General features: G+C 38.4%; 1 protein-coding gene and 1 long non-coding RNA gene across 4 annotated transcripts in view; one reads left to right on the plus strand and one right to left on the minus strand.

Moving 5' to 3' along the window:
* The first annotated feature begins 3,212 nt into the window (after positions 1–3,212).
* LOC117316680 (alpha-2B adrenergic receptor-like) overlaps positions 3,213–27,996 on the plus strand; it is a 29,289-nt gene continuing 4,505 nt past the window's right edge. Inside the window, exon 1 of one of the 3 annotated variants that reach the window (XM_033871385.1) lies at positions 3,213–3,398. The gene's annotated coding sequence lies outside the window, so the exon portion shown is untranslated. Of the gene's footprint in view, positions 3,399–20,780; positions 21,457–27,996 lie in introns of those variants that run through there. The other 2 variants (XM_033871387.1, XM_033871386.1) reach the window with 2 other exon arrangements.
* LOC117316681 lies at positions 25,166–25,935 on the minus strand. The gene is made up of 2 exons (XR_004529968.1): positions 25,801–25,935; positions 25,166–25,587 (listed from the first exon to the last, which is right to left on the minus strand). It is a non-coding gene; the product is annotated as an uncharacterized LOC117316681 (long non-coding RNA).

Raw genomic sequence — 27,996 nt, forward strand, 5'->3', positions numbered from 1 at the left:
CAGACTCGATTGCGTTTTATTCCTGTTTAATTACGTTTTGTTAATTATATTCCACTCGGATAATCAGCTTTTCTCGGGTTTTATCGTCCACGTCATTTAAGATTGAAATCTTTAAAATAGCAATGTGACATTAATTTTTCCACAAGCAGCTTGATACCAATGTGTTTATTGCCTAAATGACATAGCCAAAACCCCAGGAGTACGGAATCTCGCTTGAACCCTAAACTCCCCGACAACACCTCTTCCTCCCGCGGGGGTCGTCTTCCTGTCCCAAAGGGGCCATAGAATACTTCATGAGCGTGATAATGATGAAAAGGTCGCCGGAAAACAGACAATTATCAGGGCTTAAGTTTATACACGTCGGCAAAAGAAACAGACATCTGAGAAAATCGTAAATCGGACTACCGGTGACATCGGGGTACCGGTGACATCGAAGTACCGGTGACATCGGAGTACCGGTGACATTGGTGTACCGGTGACATCGGAGTACCGGTGACATTGGTGTACCGGTGACATTGGAGTACCGGTGACATCGGAGTACCGGTGACATTGGTGTACCGGTGAAATTAGTGTACCAGTGACATCGGAGTACCGGTGACATTAGAGTACCGGTGACATTGGAGTACCGGTGACATTGGGGTACCGGTGACATCGGAGTACCGGCGACGTTGGAGTACCGGTGACATTGGAGTACCGGTGACATTGGAGTACCGGTGATATTGGAGTACCGGTGACATTGGAGTACCGGTGACATTGTAGTACCGGTGACATTTGAGTACCGGTGATATTGGAGTACCGGTGACATTGGGGTACCGGTGACATTGGGGTACCGGTGACATTGGAGTACCGGTGACATTGGAGTACCGGTGACATTGGGGTACCGGTGACATCGGAGTACCGGCGACATTCGAGTACCGATGACATTGGAGTACCGGTGACATTGGACTACTGTACCTGTGACATTGGACTACCGGTGACATCTGAGTACCGGTGACATTGGAGTACCGGTGACATCGGAGTACCGGTGACATTGGTGTACCGGTGATATTGGAGTACCGGTGACATTGGAGTACCGGTGACATTGTAGTACCAGTGACATTGGAGTACCGGTGACATGGGAGTACCGGTGACATGGGAGTTCCGGTGACATCGGAGTACCGGTGACATTGGAGTACCGCTGACATCGGAATACCGGTGACATTGTAGTACCGGTGACATTGGGGTACCGGTGACATTGGAGTACCGGTGACATTGGAGTACCGGTGACATTGGAGTACCGGTGACATGGGAGTACCGGTGACGTTGGACTACCGGTGACATCTGAGTACCGGTGACATTGGAGTACCGGTGACATCGGAGTACCGGTGACATTGGAATACCGGTGACATCTGAGTACCGGTGACATCGGAGTACCGGTGACGTTGGATCCCGATATAGTTTAGACTCGTGAATCTGCTTATATTGAAACTGATTACATGTACAATGTACAGACATCTGCTGGGAGAATGCAGTGATGTCTGCAATTGACGATGAAATATGATTGATAAAAAATTTACATTGAAACTATAAGTAATAACAATAAATGCACTTATTGAATCGCAGTTTTGGATACCGGGAAGTATTGCTGTTGCAAATTTTCTTTCTTTTTTCAATAAATGTTTTCCACATCACCCGAAAAAACAGTATCGTAACATTATGTACAAATGTATATTGATAATGCATTAAAAATATCTTAATTCGCCCTTAATCACACATTCGTCTTAAAGTTATCTCCTCTTAAAATAGTCCAAGTGTAATAAGTATGTATCTCGACGGGCCCACATCTGTTACCTAAAGTAACTACGAAAGTAATTCAAAAATGTACTGTATTTTTTAATGTCAGATTTTGTCAAAGAGCGGTATGTCATTAAATATGTTAAGTCACGTGGGCAATGTAGCATGACGAAAACGTCAAGCTGAATAAACTTTGATCTTCAAGCCTGAAACTATTACTTGTAAGTTTGTATATTATATAGTTTATGAGTCGGAAAGTTCGTCATGCGGGGGTAGCCAGTGGTATGTCTAGACGTGAAATATTATCCGAAATCTTTGTTTTCGGTATCATTACCTTTAGCAGCTGTGTAAGAGAATGTGAAGTCCAGTGTACCTATCTTGTAATCATATGTTCAGTTAATGTTGATGAGATCCACTCCATACTTGTAACCTTTTTGTTAGTGAAACAACAATGATGAAACTCAGTATTGTACTACTGTACAGCGAACTAAGTATAAAACAATACTACACCAATGTACAATGTAAAAAATGGTATAATGTACGAAACAAAGCTACATGTATAAATATATATACAATGTACAACAATCTATATAAAATATATATATAGTGTACAACAATCTATATACAATATATATACAATGTACAACAATCTATATAAAATATATATACAATGTACAACAGTCTATATCACATATATATAGTGTACAACAATTTATATAAAATATATATCAATTACAACAATTTATATAAAATATATATTCAATGTACAACAGTCTATATCATATATATAGTGTGTACAACAATTTATATAAAATATATATCAATTACAACAATTTATATAAAATATATATACAATGAACAGCAATCTATATAATATATATATACAATGTACAACAATCTTTATAAAATATATATACAATGTACAACAATCTATATAAAATATATATACAATGTACAACAATCTATATAAAATATATATACAATGTACAACAATTTATAAAAAAATATATATACAATGTACAACAATCTATATAAAATAGATATACAATGTACAACAATCTATATAAAATATATATACAATGTACAACAATCTATGTAAAATATATGAACAATGTACAAAAATACGTAAACTTGGACAATGTTCAAAAGTTTGATGCAAACTATATGAATTAATGTATTCGATGTAATACAGTGATATCATTAAATCTGCGTCATTTTTCACGTAAATAAAACATTTGTGGAGGCCAGGTTAAAAGAATGGTCCAGCAGCTATAACTTAAAGTAAATGTGAATCTGATAGCTGGGTATCGAGGTGGTCGCCACGGGCCTGGAGACAGAACAGATTGAATGTATATATGTAAGCCTATTGAGAACATACTCGACAGACATCGACACGGTTGTCAATTACACCAAATCCAGACGATGTACATTGTAGGTGCCCTATAACACACAGACAGGCTGAGTGAACAACTCTATCGGACAATGTATACTACTCAATAGGTGGAAATACCTGTGTTCGGGATGGTAAGCCGGAGCGAGTATGTAGGGAGTGGTACAACTATGTATCTATGTAGTGTGATAGTCTATCAAAGGGAAATTTAAAATGAAGTTCTCATAAAACAAAGGTAAGATATTCATATTTATGTTCAATATCTATACAACTGTCTAACACATGTCTAATGATCACTTACCTGTAAACTACCGACCAACTAAAGTAACAGTAGGTAACGACAACCTGTCTGTAAGGACCACCTACCTGTACAGTATGTAACGACAACCTGTCTGTAAAGACCACCTACCTGTACAGTATGTAACGACAACCTGTCTGTAAAGACCACCTACCTGTACAGTATGTAACGACAACCTGTCTGTAAGGACCACCTACCTGTACAGTATGTAACGACAACCTGTCTGTAAAGACCACCTACCTGTACAGTATGTAACGACAACCTGTCTGTAAAGACCACCTACCTGTACAGTATGTAACGATAACCTGTCTGTAAAGACCACCTACCTGTACACTATCTAACGAGAACCTGTCTGTAAAGATCACCTACCTGTACAGTATGTAACGATAACCTGTCTGTAAAGACCACCTACCTGTACACTACGTAACGACAACCTGTCTGTAAGGACCACCTACCTGTACAGTATGTAACGACAACCTGTCTGTAAAGACCACCTACCTGTACACTATGTAACGACAACCTGTCTGTAAAGACCACCTACCTGTACAGTATGTAACGACAACCTGTCTGTAAAGACCACCTACCTGTACACTATATAACGACAACCTGTCTGTAAAGACCACCTTACTGTACACTATATAACGACAACCTGTCTGTAAAGACCACCTACCTGTACACAACGTAACGACAGCCTGTCTGTAAAGACCACCTACCTGTACACAACGTAACGACAGCCTGTCTGTAAAAACCACCTTCCTGTACACTATATAACGACAACCTGTCTGTAAAGACCACCTACCTGTACACAACGTAACGACAGCCTGTCTGTAAAGACCACCTACCTGTACACAACGTAACGACAGCCTGTCTGTAAAAACCACCTTCCTGTACACTATATAACGACAACCTGTCTGTAAAGACCACCTTCCTGTACACTATGCAACGACAACCTGTCTGTAAAGACCACCTACCTGTACAGTATGTAACGACAACATGTCTGTAAAGACCGCCTACCTGTACACTATCTAACGACAACCTGTCTATAAAGACCGCCTACCTGTTAACAACGTAACGACAACCTGTCTGTAAAGACCACCTACCTGTACACTATATAATGACAACTTGTCTGTAAAGACCACCTACCTGTACACTACGTAACGACAACCTGTCTGTAAAGACCACCTACCTGTACACTATATAATGACAACCTGTCTGTAAAGACCACCTACCTGTACACTATGCAACGACAACCTGTCTGTAAAGATCACCTATTTGTACACTAATTACCACATATACTATGAAGCGAAAAATTGTCTGCATAGCCTATGATTCAAACTTCTTCGACGCTTGGTAGAATATAGATATTTTCCCCTTTTGGAACTATACGTTTTCTATTGAGGAAACGCCTTATTTGGTTGGTCTAGGCCCTGTAAATTGACGATGTGTTACATTCACACCTTGTGTTTCTGCACACTTTCTGTTAAATTTTACCCGATGTACCCGAAAGGAAGAAAGGGCGAGGAAACCTTTGTTGCTGTCCGAGTATAGAGAACTTTCCCAGATGATCTCATACATACCTATATATATAGTGGAACCTAAATCAACAAGCCTTCAAATATATTTATGCCGGTTAGTACGAGATGGTTAGTACGAGATGGTTAGTACCATATAGTTAGTACCAGATAGTTAGTACGAGACGGTTAGTAAGAGATGGTTAGTACGAGAGGGTTAGTACCAGATAGTTAGTACGAGATGGTTAGTACGAGATGGTTAGTACGAGATGGTTAGTACCAGATAGTTAGTACGAGACGGTTAGTAAGAGATGGTTAGTACGAGAGGGTTAGTACCAGATAGTTAGTAAGAGGTGGTTAGTACGAGATGGTTAGTACGAGGTGGTTAGTACGAGTTGGTTAGTACCAGATAGTTAGTACGAGATGGTTAGTACGAGAGGGTTAGTACGAGATGGTTAGTAAGAGATAGTTAGTAAGAGATGGTTAGTACGAGATGGTTAGTACGAGGTGGTTAGTAAGAGACGGTTAGTACGAGATGGTTAGTACGAGATGGTTAGTAAGAGATGGTTAGTACGAGATGGTTAGTACGAGATAGTTAGTACGAGATGGTTAGTAAGAGATGGTTAGTACGAGATGGTTAGTACGAGGTGGTTAGTAAGAGATGGTTAGTACGAGAGGGTTAGTACCAGATAGTTAGTACGAGATGGTTAGTACGAGATGGTTAGTACCAGATAGTTAGTACGAGATGGTTAGTAAGAGATGGTTAGTACGAGGTGGTTAGTACCATATAGTTAGTACCAGATAGTTAGTACGAGATGGTTAGTACGAGATGGTTAGTACCATATAGTTAGCACCAGATAGTTAGTACGAGACGGTTAGTACGAGATGGTTAGTACGAGAGGGTTAGTACCAGATAGTTAGTAAGAGGTGGTTAGTACGAGATGGTTAGTACGAGGTGGTTAGTACGAGTTGGTTAGTACCAGATAGTTAGTACGAGATGGTTAGTACGAGAGGGTTAGTACGAGATGGTTAGTACGAGATAGTTAGTACGAGATGGTTAGTACGAGATAGTTAGTACGAGATGGTTAGTAAGAGATGGTTAGTATGAGGTGGTTAGTACGAGATGGTTAGTACGAGATGGTTACGTTCCTGACGGTTAGTACCAGATAGTTAGTACGAGATGGTTAGTACCAGATAGTTAGTACGAGACGGTTAGTACGAGATGGTTAGTACGAGGTGGTTAGTATGAGGTGGTTAGTACGAGATGGTTAGTACGAGATGGTTACGTTCCTGACGGTTAGTACCAGATAGTTAGTACGAGACGGTTAGTACGAGATGGTTAGTACGAGATGGTTAGTACGAGGTGGTTAGTACGAGATGGTTAGTACGAGGTGGTTAGTACGAGATGGTTACGTTTTAGATATTTACTCAGTTAATTGTTGTTGCAAATATTTCAAATACTTCGTGTGAAATTCAGATATATACCTACAAGTCTACCTATTTATTACCTATATTTAGTTCGCTTTGAATCAAAAATAAAATATGACATTAACATTCAATAAACAACATTGTTAGTACTAATTTGGTCTGACTCTTCTGCGTTTGCCATCAAACCATCCGATTTTTCGTCAATAGGCTGGATAAAAGCCAGAGGACACTCGGACTTTATTTGTCTTACAGCGAATTTCCGTAATAGTTCGGGTCGATTTAACAGGGGAACCTATATCCGCCTGTCAATGTCAGAGACAATCCAGATTAATGTCCTGACTAGACAGTCCAAAGTACAAGTATCGTCAGTATACAAACAAACAAACTTAGGACAATCATCGTCAGTATACAAACAAACAAACTTAGGACAATCATCGTCAGTATTAAACCAACAAACTTAGGACAATAATCGTCAGTACACACAATCAAACTTAGGACAACCATCGTCAGAACACACAATCAAACTTAGGACAATCATCGTCAGTATTAAACCAACAAACTTAGGACAATCATCGTCAGTACACATAATCAAACTTAGGACAATCATCGTCAGTACACACAATCAAACTTAGGACAGTCATCGTCAGTATACACACTATCAAACCTAGGACAATCATCGTCAGTATACACACTATCAAACTTAGGACAATCATCGTCAGTATACACACTATCAAACCTAGGACAATCATCGTCAGTATACACACTATCAAACCTAGGACAATCATCGTCAGTACACACACAATCAAACTTAGGACAATCATCGTCAGTATACACACAATCAAACTTAGGACAATCATCGTCAGTACACACACAATCAAACTTAGGACAATCATCGTCAGTACACACACAATCAAACATAGGACAATCATCGTCAGTACACACACAATCAAACTTAGGACAATCATCGTCAGTACACACACAATCAAACTTAGGACAATCATCGTCAGTACACACACAATGTCAAACTTAGGACAACCATCGTCAGTACACACAAAATCAAACTTAGGACAATCATCGTCAGTACACACACAATCAAACTTAGGACAATCATCGTCAGTACACACACAATCAAACTTAGGACAATCATCGTCAGTACACACACAATGTCAAACTTAGGACAACCATCGTCAGTACACACAAAATCAAACTTAGGACAATCATCGTCAGTACACACAATCAAACTTAGGGCAATCATCGTCAGTACATACACAATCAAACTTAGGACAATCATCGTCAGTATACACACAATCAAACTTAGGACAATCATCGTCAGTACATACACAATCAAACTTAGGACAACCATCGTCAGTATACATAATCAAACTTAGGACAATCATCGTCAGTACACACAATCAAACTTAGGACAATCATCGTCAGTATACATAATCAAACTTAGGACAATCATCGTCAGTACACACACAATCAAACATAGGACAATCATCGTCAGTATACATAATCAAACTTAGGACAATCATCGTCAGTATACACACTATCAAACTTAGGACAATCATCGTCAGTACACACACAATCAAACTTAGGACAATCATCGTCAGTACACACACAATCAAACTTAGGACAATCATCGTCAGTACACACAATCAAACTTAGGACAATCATCGTCAGTACACACACAATGTCAAACTTAGGACAACCATCGTCAGTACACACAAAATCAAACTTAGGACAATCATCGTCAGTACACACACAATCAAACTTAGGGACAATCATCGTCAGTACATACACAATCAAACTTAGGACAATCATCGTCAGTATACACACAATCAAACTTAGGACAATCATCGTCAGTACATACACAATCAAACTTAGGACAATCATCGTCAGTATACACAATCAAACTTAGGACAATCATCGTCAGTACACACAATCAAACTTAGGACAATCATCGTCAGTATACATAATCAAACTTAGGACAATCATCGTCAGTACACACACAATCAAACTTAGGACAATCATCGTCAGTATACATAATCAAACTTAGGACAATCATCGTCAGTATACACACTATCAAACTTAGGACAATCATCGTCAGTATACACACAATCAAACTTAGGACAATCATCGTCAGTACACACACAATCAAACTTAGGACAATCATCGTCAGTACACACACAATCAAACTTAGGACAATCATCGTCAGTATACACACAATCAAACTTAGGACAATCATCGTCAGTACACACAATCAAACTTAGGACAATCATCGTCAGTATACACACAATCAAACTTAGGACAATCATCGTCAGTACACACACAATCAAACTTAGGACAATCATCGTCAGTATACACACAATCAAACTTAGGACAATCATCGTCAGTACACACAATCAAACTTAGGACAATCATCGTCAGTATACACACAATCAAACTTAGGACAATCATCGTCAGTATACACACAATCAAACTTAGGACAATCATCGTCAGTACACACAATCAAACTTAGGACAATCATCGTCAGTATACACACAATCAAACTTAGGACAATCATCGTCAGTATACACACAATCAAACTTAGGACAATCATCGTCAGTACACACACAATCAAACTTAGGACAATCATCGTCAGTACACACACAATCAAACTTAGGACAATCATCGTCAGTACACACACAATCAAACTTAGGACAATCATCGTCAGTATACACACAATCAAACTTAGGACAATCATCGTCAGTATACACACAATCAAACTTAGGACAATCATCGTCAGTACACACAATCAAACTTAGGACAATCATCGTCAGTACACACACAATCAAACTTAGGACAATCATCGTCAGTACACACAATCAAACTTAGGACAATCATCGTCAGTATACACACAATCAAACTTAGGACAACCATCGTCAGTATACACACAATCAAACTTAGGACAATCATCGTCAGTATACACACAATCAAACTTAGGACAATCATCGTCAGTATACACACAATCAAACTTAGGACAATCATCGTCAGTACACACAATCAAACTTAGGACAATCATCGTCAGTACACACAATCAAACTTAGGACAATCATCGTCAGTATACACACAATCAAACTTAGGACAATCATCGTCAGTATACACACAATCAAACTTAGGACAATCATCGTCAGTACACACAATCAAACTTAGGACAATCATCGTCAGTATACACACAATCAAACTTAGGACAATCATCGTCAGTACACACAATCAAACTTAGGACAATCATCGTCAGTATACACACAATCAAACTTAGGACAATCATCGTCAGTATACACACAATCAAACTTAGGACAATCATCGTCAGTATACACACAATCAAACTTAGGACAACCATCGTCAGTACACACAATCAAACTTAGGACAATCATCGTCAGTACACACAATCAAACTTAGGACAATCATCGTCAGTATACACACAATCAAACTTAGGACAATCATCGTCAGTACACACACAATCAAACTTAGGACAATCATCGTCAGTATACACACAATCAAACTTAGGACAATCCATCGTCAGTACACACAATCAAACTTAGGACAATCATCGTCAGTATACACACAATCAAACTTAGGACAATCATCGTCAGTACACACACAATCAAACCTAGGACAATCATCGTCAGTACACACACAATCAAACTTAGGACAATCATCGTCAGTACACACACAATCAAACTTAGAACAACCATCGTCAGTATACACAATCAAACTTAGGACAACCATCGTCAGTATACACACAATCAAACTTAGGACAATCATCGTCAGTACACACACAATCAAACTTAGGGCAACCATCGTCAGTATACATAATCAAACTTAGGACAATCATCGTCAGTATACACACAATCAAACTTAGGACAACCATCGTCAGTACACACACAATCAAACTTAGGACAATCATCGTCAGTACACACACAATCAAACTTAGGACAATCATCGTCAGTATACACACAATCAATCTTAGGACAATCATCGTCAGTATACACACAATCAAACTTAGGACAATCATCGTCAGTACACACACAATCAAACTTAGGACCAGTCATCGTCAGTATACACACAATCAGAACTTAGGACAATCATTCGTCTGTATACACACAATCAAACTTAGGACAACCATCGTCAGTACACACAATCAAACTTAGGACAACCATCGTCAGTATACACACAATCAAACTTAGGACAATCATCGTCAGTACACACACAATCAAACTTAGGACAATCATCGTCAGTATACACACTATCAAACTTAGGACAACCATCGTCAGTACACACAATCAAACTTAGGACAACCATCGTCAGTATACACAATCAAACTTAGGACAATCATCGTCAGTACACACAATCAAACTTAGGACAATCATCGTCAGTACACACAATCAAACTTAGGACAATCATCGTCAGTATACACACAATCAAACTTAGGACAATCATCGTCAGTACACACACAATCAAACATAGGACAATCATCGTCAGTACACACACAATCAAACTTAGGACAACCATCGTCAGTACACACAATCAAACTTAGGACAATCATCGTCAGTATACACACAATCAAACTTAGGACAATCATCGTCAGTACACACACAATCAAACTTAGGACAATCATCGTCAGTATACACACTATCAAACTTAGGACAATCATCGTCAGTACACACAATCAAACTTAGGACAACCATCGTCAGTATACACAATCAAACTTAGGACAATCATCGTCAGTACACACAATCAAACTTAGGACAATCATCGTCAGTATACACACAATCAAACTTAGGACAATCATCGTCAGTATACACACAATCAAACTTAGGACAATCATCGTCAGTACATACACAATCAAACTTAGGACAATCATCGTCAGTATACACACAATCAAACTTAGGACAATCATCGTCAGTACACACAATCAAACTTAGGACAATCATCGTCAGTATACACACAATCAAACTTAGGACAACCATCGTCAGTACACACAATCAAACTTAGGACACTCATCGTCAGTACACACACAATCAAACTTAGGACAATCATCGTCAGTACACACACAATCAAACTTAGGACAATCATCGTCAGTACACACACAATCAAACTTAGGACAATCATCGTCAGTATACACACAATCAAACTTAGGACAATCATCGTCAGTATACACACAATCAAACTTAGGACAATCATCGTCAGTACACATACAATCAAACTTAGGACAATCATTGTCTGTATACACACAATCAAACTTAGGGCAATCATCGTCAGTACACACACTATCAGACTTAGGATAATCATCGTCAGTATACACACTATCAAACTTAGGACAATCATCGTCAGTATACACACTATCAAACCTAGGACAATCATCGTCAGTATACACTATCAAACTTAGGACAAGATCGTCAGTATACACACAATCAAACTTAGGTCAATTATCGTCAGTACATACAATCAAACTTAGGACAACCATCGTCAGTATACACAATCAAACTTAGGACAATCATCGTCAGTATACATTCAATCAAGCTTAGGACAATCATCGTCAGTATACACACAATCAAACTTAGGACAATCATCGTCAGTATACACACAATCAAACTTAGGACAATCATCGTCAGTACACACAATCAAACTTAGGACAATCATCGTCAGTACACACACAATCAAACTTAGGACAACCATCGTCAGTACACACACAATCAAACTTAGGACAACCATCGTTAGTACACACACAATCAAACTTAGGACAATCATCGTCAGTATACACACAATCAAACTTAGGACAATCATCGTCAGTACACACAATCAAACTTAGGACAATCATCGTTAGTACACACACAATCAAACCTAGGACAATCATCGTCAGTACACACACAATCAAACTTAGGACAATCATCGTCAGTACACACAATCAAACTTAGGACCGTCATCGTCAGTATACACACAATCAAACTTAGGACAACCATCGTCAGTACACACAATCAAACTTAGGACACTCATCGTTAGTACACACACTATCAAACTTAGGACAATCATCGTCAGTACACACAATCAAACTTAGGACAATCATCTTCAGTACACACACAATCAAACTTAGGACAATCATCGTTAGTATACACACAATCAATCTTAGGACAATCATCGTCAGTATACACACAATCAAACTTAGGACAATCATCGTCAGTACACACACAATCAAACTTAGGACAATCATCGTCAGTATACACACAATCAAACTTAGGACAATCATCGTCAGTATACACACAATCAAACTTAGGACAATCATCGTCAGTACACACACAATCAAACTTAGGACAACCATCGTCAGTATACACACAATCAAACTAGGACAATCATCGTCAGTACACACACAATCAAACTTAGGACAATCATCGTCAGTATACACACCTATCAAACTTACGGACAACCATCGTCAGTACTACACAATCAAACTTAGGACAAACCATCGTCAGTATACACAATCAAACTTAGGACAATCATCGTCAGTACACACACAATCAAACTTAGGACAATCATCGTCAGTACACACACAATCAAACTTAGGACAACCATCGTCAGTATACACACAATCAAACTTAGGACAACCATCGTCAGTACACACACAATCAAACATAGGACAATCATCGTCAGTACACACACAATCAAACTTACGGACAATCCATCGTCAGTACACACAATCAAACTTAGGACAATCATCGTCAGTATACCACAATCAAACTTAGGACAATCATCGTCAGTACACACACAATCAAACTAGGACAATCATCGTCAGTATACACCTAATTCAAACTTAGGACAATCATCGTCAGTACACACAATCAAACTTAGGACAATCATCGTCAGTATACACAATCAAACTTAGGACAACCATCGTCAGTACACACAATCAAACTTAGGACAATCATCGTCAGTATACACACAATCAAACTTAGGACAACCATCGTCAGTATACACACAATCAAACTTAGGACAATCATCGTCAGTACATACACAATCAAACTTAGGACAATCATCGTCAGTACACACAATCAAACTTAGGACAATCATCGTCAGTACACACAATCAAACTTAGGACAATCATCGTCAGTATACACACAATCAAACTTAGGACAATCATCGTCAGTACACACAATCAAACTTAGGACAATCATCGTCAGTACACACACAATCAAACTTAGGACAATCATCGTCAGTACACACTAACAAACTTAGGACAATCATCGTCAGTACACACACAATCAAACTTAGGACAATCATCGTCAGTATACACACAATCAAACTTAGGACAATCATTGTCTGTATACACACAATCAAACTTAGGGCAATCATCGTCAGTACACACAATCAAACTTAGGACAATCATCGTCAGTATACACACAATCAAACTAAGGACAATCATCGTCAGTACACACACAATCAAACTAAGGACAGTCATCGTCAGTATACACCCTATCAAACTTACGACAACCATCGTCAGTACACACAATCAAACTTAGGACAACCATCGTCAGTATACACAATCAAACTTAGGACAACCATCGTCAGTACACACATTCAAACTTAGGACAATCATCGTCAGTATACACACAATCAAACTTAGGACAACCATCGTCAGTATACACACAATCAAACTTAGGACAATCATCGTCAGTACATACACAATCAAACTTAGGACAATCATCGTCACTATACACACAATCAAACTTAGGACCGTCATCGTCAGTACACACAATCAAACTTAGGACCGTCATCGTCAGTATACACACAATCAAACTTAGGACAACCATCGTCAGTACACACAATCAAACTTAGGACACTCATCGTCAGTACACACACAATCAAACTTAGGACAATCATCGTCAGTACACACTAACAAACTTAGGACAATCATCGTCAGTACACACACAATCAAACTTAGGACAATCATCGTCAGTATACACACAATCAAACTTAGGACAATCATCGTCAGTATACACACAATCAAACTTAGGACAATCATCGTCAGTACACATACAATCAAACTTAGGACAATCATTGTCTGTATACACACAATCAAACTTAGGGCAATCATCGTCAGTACACACACTATCAGACTTAGGATAATCATCGTCAGTATACACACTATCAAACTTAGGACAATCATCGTCAGTATACACACTATCAAACCTAGGACAATCATCGTCAGTATACACTATCAAACTTAGGACAAGATCGTCAGTATACACACAATCAAACTTAGGTCAATTATCGTCAGTACATACAATCAAACTTAGGACAACCATCGTCAGTATACACAATCAAACTTAGGACAATCATCGTCATTATACATTCAATCAAGCTTAGGACAATCATCGTCAGTATACACACAATCAAACTTAGGACAATCATCGTCAGTATACACACAATCAAACTTAGGACAATCATCGTCAGTACACACAATCAAACTTAGGACAATCATCGTCAGTACACACACAATCAAACTTAGGACAACCATTGTCAGTACACACACAATCAAACTTAGGACAACCATTGTCAGTACACACACAATCAAACTTAGGACAATCATCGTCAGTATACACACAATCAAACTTAGGACAATCATCGTCAGTACACACACAATCAAACTTAGGACAATCATCGTTAGTACACACACAATCAAACTTAGGACAATCATCGTCAGTACACACACAATCAAACTTAGGACAATCATCGTCAGTACACACAATCAAACTTAGGACCGTCATCGTCAGTATACACACAATCAAACTTAGGACAACCATCGTCAGTACACACAATCAAACTTAGGACACTCATCGTTAGTACACACACTATCAAACTTAGGACAATCATCGTCAGTACACACAATCATACTTAGGACAATCATCTTCAGTACACACAATCAAACTTAGGACAATCATCGTCAGTATACACACAATCAAACTTAGGACAATCATCTTCAGTACACACACAATCAAACTTAGGACAATCATCGTTAGTATACACACAATCAATCTTAGGACAATCATCGTCAGTATACACACAATCAAACTTAGGACAATCATCGTCAGTACACACACAATCAAACTTAGGACCGTCATCGTCAGTATACACACAATCAGACTTAGGACAATCATTGTCTGTATACACACAATCAAACTTACGACAACCATCGTCAGTACACACAATCAAACTTAGGACAACCATCGTCAGTATACACACAATCAAACTAAGGACAATCATCGTCAGTACACACACAATCAAACTAAGGACAGTCATCGTCAGTATACACCCTATCAAACTTACGACAACCATCGTCAGTACACACAATCAAACTTAGGACAACCATCGTCAGTATACACAATCAAACTTAGGACAATCATCGTCAGTACACACACAATCAAACTTAGGACAATCATCGTCAGTACACACACAATCAAACTTAGGACAACCATCGTCAGTATACACACAATCAAACTTAGGACAACCATCGTCAGTACACACACAATCAAACATAGGACAATCATCGTCAGTACACACACAATCAAACTTACGACAACCATCGTCAGTACACACAATCAAACTTAGGACAACCATCGTCAGTATACACACAATCAAACTAAGGACAATCATCGTCAGTACACACACAATCAAACTAAGGACAGTCATCGTCAGTATACACCCTATTAAACTTACGACAACCATCGTCAGTACACACAATCAAACTTAGGACAACCATCGTCAGTATACACAATCAAACTTAGGACAACCATCGTCAGTACACACAATCAAACTTAGGACAATCATCGTCAGTATACACACAATCAAACTTAGGACAACCATCGTCAGTATACACACAATCAAACTTAGGACAATCATCGTCAGTACATACACAATCAAACTTAGGACAATCATCGTCACTATACACACAATCAAACTTAGGACCGTCATCGTCAGTACACACAATCAAACTTAGGACCGTCATCGTCAGTATACACACAATCAAACTTAGGACAACCATCGTCAGTACACACAATCAAACTTAGGACACTCATCGTCAGTACACACACAATCAAACTTAGGACAATCATCGTCAGTACACACTAACAAACTTAGGACAATCATCGTCAGTACACACACAATCAAACTTAGGACAATCATCGTCAGTATACACACAATCAAACTTAGGACAATCATCGTCAGTATACACACAATCAAACTTAGGACAATCATCGTCAGTACACATACAATCAAACTTAGGACAATCATTGTCTGTATACACACAATCAAACTTAGGGCAATCATCGTCAGTACACACACTATCAGACTTAGGATAATCATCGTCAGTATACACACTATCAAACTTAGGACAATCATCGTCAGTATACACACTATCAAACCTAGGACAATCATCGTCAGTATACACACTATCAAACCTAGGACAATCATCGTCAGTATACAAACCAACAAACTTAGGACAATCATCGTCAGTATACACTATCAAGCTTAGGACAATCATCGTCAGTATACACACAATCAAACTTAGGTCAATTATCGTCAGTACATACAATCAAACTGAGGACAACCATCGTCAGTATACACAATCAAACTTAGGACAATCATCGTCATTATACATTCAATCAAGCTTAGGACAATCATCGTCAGTATACACACAATCAAACTTAGGACAATCATCGTCAGTATACACACAATCAAACTTAGGACAATCATTGTCAGTACACACAATCAAACTTAGGACAATCATCGTCAGTACACACACAATCAAACTTAGGACAACCATTGTCAGTACACACACAATCAAACTTAGGACAACCATTGTCAGTACACACACAATCAAACTTAGGACAATCATCGTCAGTATACACACAATCAAACTTAGGACAATCATCGTCAGTACACACACAATCAAACTTAGGACAATCATCGTTAGTACACACACAATCAAACTTAGGACAATCATCGTCAGTACACACACAATCAAACTTAGGACAATCATCGTCAGTACACACAATCAAACTTAGGACCGTCATCGTCAGTATACACACAATCAAACTTAGGACAACCATCGTCAGTACACACAATCAAACTTAGGACACTCATCGTTAGTACACACACTATCAAACTTAGGACAATCATCGTCAGTACACACAATCAAACTTAGGACAATCATCGTCAGTACAACACAATCAAACTTAGGACAATCATCGTCAGTACACACAATCAAACTTAGGACAATCATCGTCAGTACACACAATCAAACTTAGGACAGTCATCGTCAGTATACACACTATCAAACTTAGGACAACCATCGTCAGTATACACACAATCAAACTTAGGACAATCATCGTTAGTACACACACTATCAAACTTAGGACAATCATCGTCAGTATACACACTATCAAACTTAGGACAACCATCGTCAGTATACACACAATCAAACTTAGGACAATCATCGTCAGTACACACACAATCAAACTTAGGACAATCATCGTCAGTATACACACAATCAAACTTAGGACAATCATCGTCAGTACACACACAATCAAACATAGGACAATCATCGTCAGTACACACACAATCAAACTTAGGACAATCATCTTCAGTACACACACAATCAAACTTAGGACAATCATCGTCAGTACACACACAATGTCAAACTTAGGACAACCATCGTCAGTACACACAAAATCAAACTTAGGACAACCATCGTCAGTACACACAATCAAACTTAGGACAATCATCGTCAGTACAAACAAACAAACTTAGGACAATCATCGTCAGTACACACACAATCAAACTTAGGACAATCATCGTCAGTACACACACAATCAAACTTAGGACAATCATCGTCAGTATACACACAATCAAACTTAGGACAAGATCGTCAGTACACACACAATCAAACTTCGGACAATCATCGTCAGTATACACACAATCAAACTTAGGACAACCATCGTCAGTACACACAATCAAACTTAGGACAACCATCGTCAGTATACACACAATCAAACTTAGGACAATCATTGTCAGTACATACCCAATACATTTAGGACAGTCATCGTCACTTACACACAATCAAATCTAGGACATGCTATTTACGGATTTAGCTTCCATTATTAAGGCCGTTTACGGACGAAATACATCAAGATATCAAGAAAATTAGCATAGAAAGGCAGAGTATATTTTTGCAGCAAAACAAATAAAGACACAAAGATCACTCCCGTTAAGTTTGATGTTAATCTGTTAATTATTTCCTGACCTTGTCGTAACCCCTTAAATCATAAATAATCCTAGCTAATTGACATTTATTCTCCGTTTAGTTTCGTATTCAGATCCCGTCATCAAATGTGATCGGGTCATATCCGAAACTCACTGAAGGTTTACACATGTATTGTGATTCACACTGGTAAAGATAATTATGGATAATTCAGCAATAAATGTTGTACATTCGCTACAAAAGATTTTTTTAGGAGAAAGATCGGGTGATCATGGCCGATCGGTGTCTTCATTTCAGGAGTCAGACCATTATTTCAGAAGAGTATCGTATCGAGAAACAAATCTTGTTTTTAAATCATTTCCTTTCTACTGGTTTTATTGTAGGTGTCAGTTTCAATAGGTAAATAATCACATAGTGGTAGGTTACATTGTGAAATGGACACCTACTTATATACCTGCTGATTAACTTGAGAGTTTCAAAGCCAGGTGTTTACAAAAAAAAAATCTAAATAAAATATTTGAATAAAGAATATGCATTAAAACTATTGTAATTTGAAGACATTTTTTCTGTGAAAAATAAACCATGTTGAGTAATGAAGACAGGAGTCGTGATAGGTAGCAATTAGAAAATTACAAAAGTAACTTTAAAGAAATTTTACTACTTTAGCTATAAAGTTGACTAGGCTTTCAAAAACCGACCTTTAAAACAGCTTTATGTAGCTTCACGGAACCTTGACATCAGATGTATCGAGTTCCATCAGCTTGATGATCGGTTAAGTATAACTTTTAAATAATTAGACCACGCCTGGTACTGCCATTGAGTTTTACACACGATCCCCCCGTCTGTACGGCTGTGCACATCTTACATTCTAAAGATAGTATTCACCTCTGCTATGTTATAGTCCACAACGAATCCTCGTAATATTTCCTAGGAGAACGAGTCATGGTTTCCGTAATAAACAACAGAGTTATGGCACTTTGTTTACGTTAGGTAATGTCCACTTTATACAGAGTTGTGGCCCTTTGTTTACGTGAAGTAATGTCCACTTTTTACGTATTTATACAGAGTTGTGGCCCTTTGTTTACGTGTAGTAATGTCCACTTTTTACGTATTTATACAGAGTTGTGGCCCTTTGTTTACGTGTTGTAATGTCTTCTTTTTAGGTATATATACAGAGTTGTGGCCCTTTTTACCATGCATTATATTTCTTGGTCGTACGGTATCTAAGTACATGTATTTGAGTTCATCTGGTTGACTGTCACGTGGTAAAGACCTCGTGTCCAACAATAAGCAGAGTTACGGCCCTTTACTGATTAGAAGATATATTACTTGTTCGCAAACCTTCGGGGATCTTATGAGGCGATATGAGTATTGATGTGCATATTATCTAAACAGAATGTCGCTCTTAACTGAATATGGTCTTAGGTTGATGGGGAGGCTAGGTTTTTATACATTGTACATGTATCTATTAAACAGTCGCTAGAGTCGAGGAAGACAAACCTGAATCCAGTTTGAGTATTTCGTATACGTCTTATTGTTATTTCCATGTTATTCATGTTAAGTCATCAAATTACACTTTGTAATTATAAAAGTGCTTATGAAGTTGAATTGAGTATAGTCATCAATATGTGAAATACCGACTTTTTAATTGTGTTGTTCCTTTGTTGTTTTATTTATTTTTGAATCTTCATTTGTCATATTTTGTTTTTACTAAATGCCCATGATTTTCTGTTTTCTGTTTTTCTCTTGTTGTGTAACTTGTGTTAGGTTAAAATATACACGATATGACTGTACACATGTCATAATACAAATACTGATTGGGATCTGTTTTTCCTCGAGGCAGAACGTGTGTTCATTGAAGCTAAATTGTTTTTGTACACAGGGAAATCTTCATGTGTACAGGTAACACAGTCCAGTAGTCTTACTAAGTAGGTCGTACATTAGTCAGAAATAATCCCACGGTTAGGTGTGCTTTATGTATCCGGGATTATAACAAAAATCGTGTTATGTCGATGTTTTATATTGTTATAACTTTCGTTCACCTGTAAGCCTGCTCGTGCCGATAGATTAAGACAGTGCATTACGTGTGAAGGTAGATTTAATCTTTTGGACATTTTGTCAAAACATTTTGACCTGTACTGCTTAATAAGATTCGCGATAAGCTCTGTGGAACATACGGGCTTATTCTCCTCTCGTGAAATGTGTTTGCAACATTTCAAGGCTCTTCACCTGTATTGTTATCGTACCCAACCCGGTCTGATTGTCTTCGTCAGTGATATCCCCTTCTGATATACTCCAGTGATTGGATCCGACACTTTTCGGAAGGTTTAATATTGTGATTGACAAAACTACCGGGATTCGGTTTGGATTTTCTAATAGGATTACACTGTGATGAAAAGCAACAGGAATTCTACAAGGGTTCGTGTTTGGTCCTCCCTATTTCCCCAGATGGAATTTTTATTTACATGTATGGACGACAACTTGTAGCATTGCACCTCACGTAATCAGCGTTTGATCGTGAAAAGAAGTGTAACCATTTTGAAACATCGTGATATATATTGCTGATATGTTGTGCTACATTCGGAAATAAACTAAACTATATATTTTGATACCTCTAGCAACGTGAAATGTTGAATGGCCTTCAGCTTTGTGATGATATGGTCCAATGACTGATAGGTCAGTCTGTCTGACTGTGAACATCGCCAGGGAATGGTATTACGCTACCTAAATATTCCGTGGATTAGACCTCATTTTCCTGTACGTAAGCATAGTAATTATATCTCGTTTGGCATTTATCTTTGATTTTGTCTCCAATTCGAATGAAGGGAGGCATATATATATATAAATACTGATCGTCGTCGTCGTCGTCATTGTCGTCATTGTCGTCATTGTCGTCGTCATTGTCGTCGTCATTGTCGTCGTCATTGTCGTCGTCGTCGTCGTCGTCATTGTCGTCGTCGTCGTTCTAACACAATCTTATCCGGAGGATAAGTTTTGGAGAAATCTTGATGATGCAAACATCAACTACATGCTCTATGTGGCTTACACGTACTTTAATGGAGTAATATGGACCTTCATTCCATGTCCAAGGTTCATTTGGTATTAACTTTTCGAAACTTTAACGAAAGACAACCGTGAATTCGATTGAAAAAAATCAATCAATAGGAAGGGGAGATATATGTCTTAGTTCAAAAAAACAAATAGTTTACATCATTTAATAACATCTTTAAATAAACATCCAAACTGCGTTATGTCGAGTTGAGATAACTCGAAACACTAGATATCTCGAGGTAAAACTGTCATTCCCGTGGTTACACCTTGACTTAGATTAAATAACTTTGGTAGTTATGACATACTGTTAATTAAGTGTTTATCTCGAAATAACGACTCCTTTTGGAAGTGCTGGTATAGCACAATATCCCCGTATATAGTCAAAGGAATCGTAAAATGGATTCTCTCGTCAGAGGACAAACACATAACTGACCATATCTCACAAGGTCATATAACATTTTAAAGTGTATACCTACGTACAGTGTATTGTGTTAAAACGCGTGGAGTACTTGACTTGTTCTGTTCTACTCAAGATATCCATGGAATCCACTCAGAGTGCATAACTTGGAAGAATTTCTTCACTTAAATTGTCAACCCGTTCAATCAACCACTGTCCATTAAAGACAGAATCCATTAAAAATCGTTTTTATAAATACCGACTCATTTAAGAAAGTTAATTAACTGATTAAAACGCCCAGGACAAATTCAATCATTTTTTATGAAAACGAAATTGATTAAACTGGACAAGTAAGTGTTCCTGTATAAAGTGTGAAATGTTTCAGTAATTGACCGACACATTAAGGGTGTATGATAGCTTTATGAGTCCGTGTCCTTCTCGTGCCTCTTGGTTTCGTCTCTCATGCGAACGAGAAATTACCAGATCTAATTGTATGTATGATTATATTCTTGTAGCTCTTCTATACATGGAGGAAATAAAGAAATGATAATGTTGGACCACTACAACTATTTTTAGTGAATTGACCATACTGTACGTTAAGATAGTTCGCAATATTTTCAAGTAATCCAATTGGCATTCAATTCATCATTAATCACATGTCTACATATATGCAAAAGAATGCAATGAAGAAAAAAGAGAAATTTAAGAAAACTCTTGTGTAAATTCCAGGTACATTATCAAGGTACCATACAACCTTAATATAGATACATGGAAAAGGGTCCTTATGAATATATTTGATATTATTCAGGAATAGATTTAAAAGAAATACATGTAATAGATAGAAACAAGAAAACAGATCCTGAAATAAAAGTATATGATATGTAGATGTTATATTATGGCTAGGTAAGAAATAATCGGGATTCCTTGTCGAAGATGTTTTTGTATGGCTAGGTAAGAACTGATCGGGATTCCATGTCGAAGATGTTTTTGTATGGCTAGGTAAGAAATGATCGGGATTTCATGTCGAAGATGTTTTAGTATGGCTAGGTAAGAAATAATCGGGATGCTATGTCGAAGATGTTTTTGTATGGCTAGGTAAGAACTGATCGGGATTCCATGTCGAAGTGCTCTATAGTCCTAGTCAAGGTACAGTATAATCGGATAATAAATTCCTTTCCTACACATTAGAAAAAAGATTACAAACCAGTTGAAACTGGACCAAACACTTAGTCAGCATACAATGGCCGTTAGTAAAACGTGCTTACTTGTTTAATCCGTAATCGTGTAAATTATAAACATCTTATACATACAAAGATAGATTATAGCAATACGCATGTACGAGTACCGCCTTTATCAGGAATGGTATGTACGAGTACCGCCTTTATCAGGAAAGTATGTACGAGTACCGCCTTTATCGGGAAAGTATGTACGAGTACCGCCTTTATCAGGAAAGTATGTACGAGTACCGCCTTTATCGGGAAAGTATGTACGAGTACCGCCTTTATCAGGAAAGTATGTACGAGTACCGCCTTTATCGGGAAAGTATGTACGAGTACCGCCTTTATCAGGAAAGTATGTACGAGTACCGCCTTTATCGGGAAAGTATGTACGAGTACCGCCTTTATCAGGAAAGTATGTACGAGTACCGCCTTTATCGGGAAAGTATGTACGAGTACCGCCTTTATCGGGAAAGTATGTACGAGTACCGCCTTTATCAGGAAAGTATGTACGAGTATCGCCTTTATCGGGAAAGTATGTACGAGTACAGCCTTTATCAGGAAAGTATGTACGAGTACCGCCTTTATCAGGGAAAGTATTACGAGTACCGCCTTTATCATAAAAGTATGTACGAGTACCGCCTTTATCATAAAAGTATGTACGAGTACAGCCTTTATCAGGAAAGTATGTACGAGTACCGCCTTTATTAGGAAAGTCTGTACGAGTACCGCCTTTATCAGGAAAGTATGTACGGGTACCGCCTTTATCGGGAAAGTATGAACGAGTACCGTCTTTATCGGGAAAGTATGTACGAGTACAGCCTTTATCATAAAAGTATGTACGAGTACCGCCTTTATCGGGAAAGTATGTACGAGTACCGCCTTTATCGGGAAAGTATGTACGAGTACCGCCTTTATCAGGAAAGTATGTACGAGTACCGCCTTTATCGGGAAAGTATGTACGAGTACCGCCTTTATCAGGAAAGTATGTACGAGTACCGCCTTTATCAGGAAAGAATGTACGAGTACCGCCTTTATCGGGAAAGTATGTACGAGTACCGCCTTTATCAGGAAAGTATGTACGAGTATCGCCTTTATCGGGAAAGTATGTACGAGTACAGCCTTTATCAGGAAAGTATGTACGAGTACCGCCTTTATCAGGAAAGTATTACGAGTACCGCCTTTATCATAAAAGTATGTACGAGTACCGCCTTTATCATAAAAGTATGTACGAGTACAGCCTTTATCAGGAAAGTATGTACGAGTACCGCCTTTATTAGGAAAGTCTGTACGAGTACCGCCTTTATCAGGAAAGTATGTACGGGTACCGCCTTTATCGGGAAAGTATGAACGAGTACCGTCTTTATCGGGAAAGTATGTACGAGTACAGCCTTTATCATAAAAGTATGTACGAGTACCGCCTTTATCGGGAAAGTATGTACGAGTACCGCCTTTATCGGGAAAGTATGTACGAGTACCGCCTTTATCAGGAAAGTTTGTACGAGTACCGCCTTTATCAGGAAAGTTTGTACGAGTACCGCCTTTATCAGGAAGTATGTACGAGTACAGCATTTATATGGAAAGTATGTACGAGTACCGCCTTTATCAGGAAAGTATGTACGAGTACCGCCTTTATCGGAAAAGTATGTACGAGTATCGCCTTTATCGGGAAAGTATGTACGAGTACCGCCTTTATCGGGAAAGTATGTACGAGTACCGCCTTTATTAGGAAAGTATGTACGAGTGTAACGGGATGAGCATATTGTCCAATCTGGTGCAGAGATAGAAACACAACACACTGTACATTATTTACAATATTTAATTACACTATACACTATGAACAACTGCACATCCACACTCACTTTCACACATTTAATAAGAACATATATCACAGATTTCCATCACTGTCTATGAGGTCACCTTAATAGTCTACACTGGTGGGCAGATTTCCACCATGGAGTGTCAACAAGAAACCCAGTTCTCTCCACAAGACGGGCACCATCAAGCCTCATCACGAACAGTTCTATATTGCCAGCAAAGAATACCACTCATGGCTGTCCATCAAGGTTCTGGCTGTGTTCCTCATGAGTCGCAACCACAGTACCCAGGCCACCTCGCTCCACCACACATCAGTCTGGCATATGTCCCTGTCAGGACTCTGTTCTGACCATGATCCTTCCAGGATCATCCACACCACATTATGGTCTATCCTCACCAATGGGTTAAACTAAAATATAATACAAATATACTACTAAATAATTATGGCCCAACTAACCTAACCTATTAACAACCGTTATATTGACTGATATAATACATATATGCAATAAAATGACTACACCCTAAATTACTGAAAGTATGACACACGACGCCTTAATATTTACTACACTGACAACAAGTTATAAACAACATATACAGTTGGGTTTGTATGTACGGTACTCACCGCAAGCTGTAGTTTGCGTATTTATGTCCAATAAATGAGTAAATAGCCGCGGTGTTGTGCCGCTACACCTGCATGTTGACGTGTTTACACCGCACGTTCTGGAATGTCCTTTGTCATATATCCGGTCATACATCCGGTTCACGTACAAGTCTTTGAGCGCGAAATACAAACAAAGTAAAGTACCATGGTATGTAACAACGAGTACCGCCTTTATCGGGAAACAATGTCCGAGTACCGCCTTTATCGGGAAAGTATGTACGAGTACCGTATCAGGAAATTATACTTGATTGAAAAATAATGATCATTGGGGAGAAAAACACCACCACCAACAAAAAACACTAACCACCACAACCAACACCACCAAAACAAAAACAACAAACAAACAAACAAAAAACCCTACCAAAACACAACAAAGTCAGAAACAAAATCACCCTTAAGACTATCGTGTGGTCCTGTATGACGTTATTGTGTTGATGGACCGTTAAGACTACCGTGTGGCCCTGTATGATGTTATTGTATTGATGGACCGTTAAGACTACAGTGTGGCCCTGTATGACGTTATTGTATTGATGGACCGTTATGACTACAGTTTTGCCCTGTATGACAGTATTGTGTTGATGGACCGTTAAGACTACAGTGTGGCCCTGTATGACAGTATTGTATTGATGGACCGTTAAGACTACCGTGTGGCCCTGTATGACAGCATTGTATTGATGGACCGTTAAGACTACCGTGTGGCCCTGTATGACAGTATTGTGTTGATGGACCGTTAAGACTACCGTGTGGCCCTGTATGACGTTATTGTATTGATGGACCGTTAAGACTACCGTGTGGCCCTGTATGACAGTATTGTGTTGATGGACCGTTAAGACTACCGTGTGACCCTGTATGACAGTATTGTGTTGATGGACCGTTAAGACTACCGTGTGGCCCTGTATGACGTTATTGTGTTGATGGACCGTTAAGACTACCGTGTGACCCTGTATGACGTTAGTGTGTCGATGGACCGTTATGACTACAGTGTGGCCCTGTATGACGTTATTGTGTTGATGGACCGCTAAGACTATCGTGTGACCCTGTATGACCTTACCGTGTGGCCCTGTTATTAACCAGTTTAGTTTCTTTCATGCCAATGCAAAGTTTTATTCTTTATAGTTGTTTGCGACAAAAAGGCAAATTAAACGGAAATAATAGATAGATAAATAAATAAATAAATAAATAAATAAAAAACGTTTTTAAATTTAGTTTAAACAATTTTCTTAGGCAAATGTGCGTCCCGAAAGTGTTTTGAGAAAGTTCTGTTGTACAGCGAAAGTCGCTTGACGAGTCAGGGTTAATATACAAATCATCGTCATCGTTATTATTACAGCATTCAGAGCAGGACGAGACTGTAAACCAAATTGTATAAGAGGAATGTTCGGTAGTGAAACAGTGTCATATATCAAAGTCTCCACCAAAACAGGCAACCCTGGCTGAGTACAGAATTACAATACACCAAAACCTACTGTGGCAAAACACGAACACTTCAAATGGATATGATTTCTAAGTTAATGTTCAGTTTATTGTGCGTCTTTTCTTGTGATTTTTTTTACCACTTAATAGTTTATAGTTTCGTTCATTACATATTTTGATTTATATACAACAAGGCCATACATTTTGTGCCCATACATGTAATATCGATATGTGCCACCGCGAAGCGCGACGAGGGGGCGAGGGTTATGATATTGACTCGTCGGTTGGGGAATATATAACAAGGAAACAATAAGGAAAATGTCAATCATACATCTGACTTCATAGCAAGGTTTGACGAATGTAAATTCCAATAACAATATGATACTATGTATATCTTCATTAAAACATATGTTTTATCGGGTTTTTGATGAGTACACATACTTAATGCAAATGTACCGCGTGTTTCTTTCTTTGGTCCGTACTAAAGGCACTAAAAAGGTACGTCACCATATAATGGAACGCTATTGTATCTCAAGTGATGGCGCCTGTCTCTACCAAACATACCTCAAACATAAAATGCGAGTATTCATCTTTTTTATAATGTAACGGATAAAAAAACAATACCTGAATCGTTCCGTCGTATATTTACACGCATAATTTATAATTTATACAATTTCACTGCAAATGAAGATTCTTCGTCTCGTTTTTACAAACTTAAATAAGTATACCGAAGGAACATCCAGT

Source organism: Pecten maximus, chromosome 18 (assembly GCF_902652985.1).
Source record: "Pecten maximus chromosome 18, xPecMax1.1, whole genome shotgun sequence".
In the NCBI taxonomy this organism is placed as follows: domain Eukaryota; kingdom Metazoa; phylum Mollusca; class Bivalvia; order Pectinida; family Pectinidae; genus Pecten; species Pecten maximus.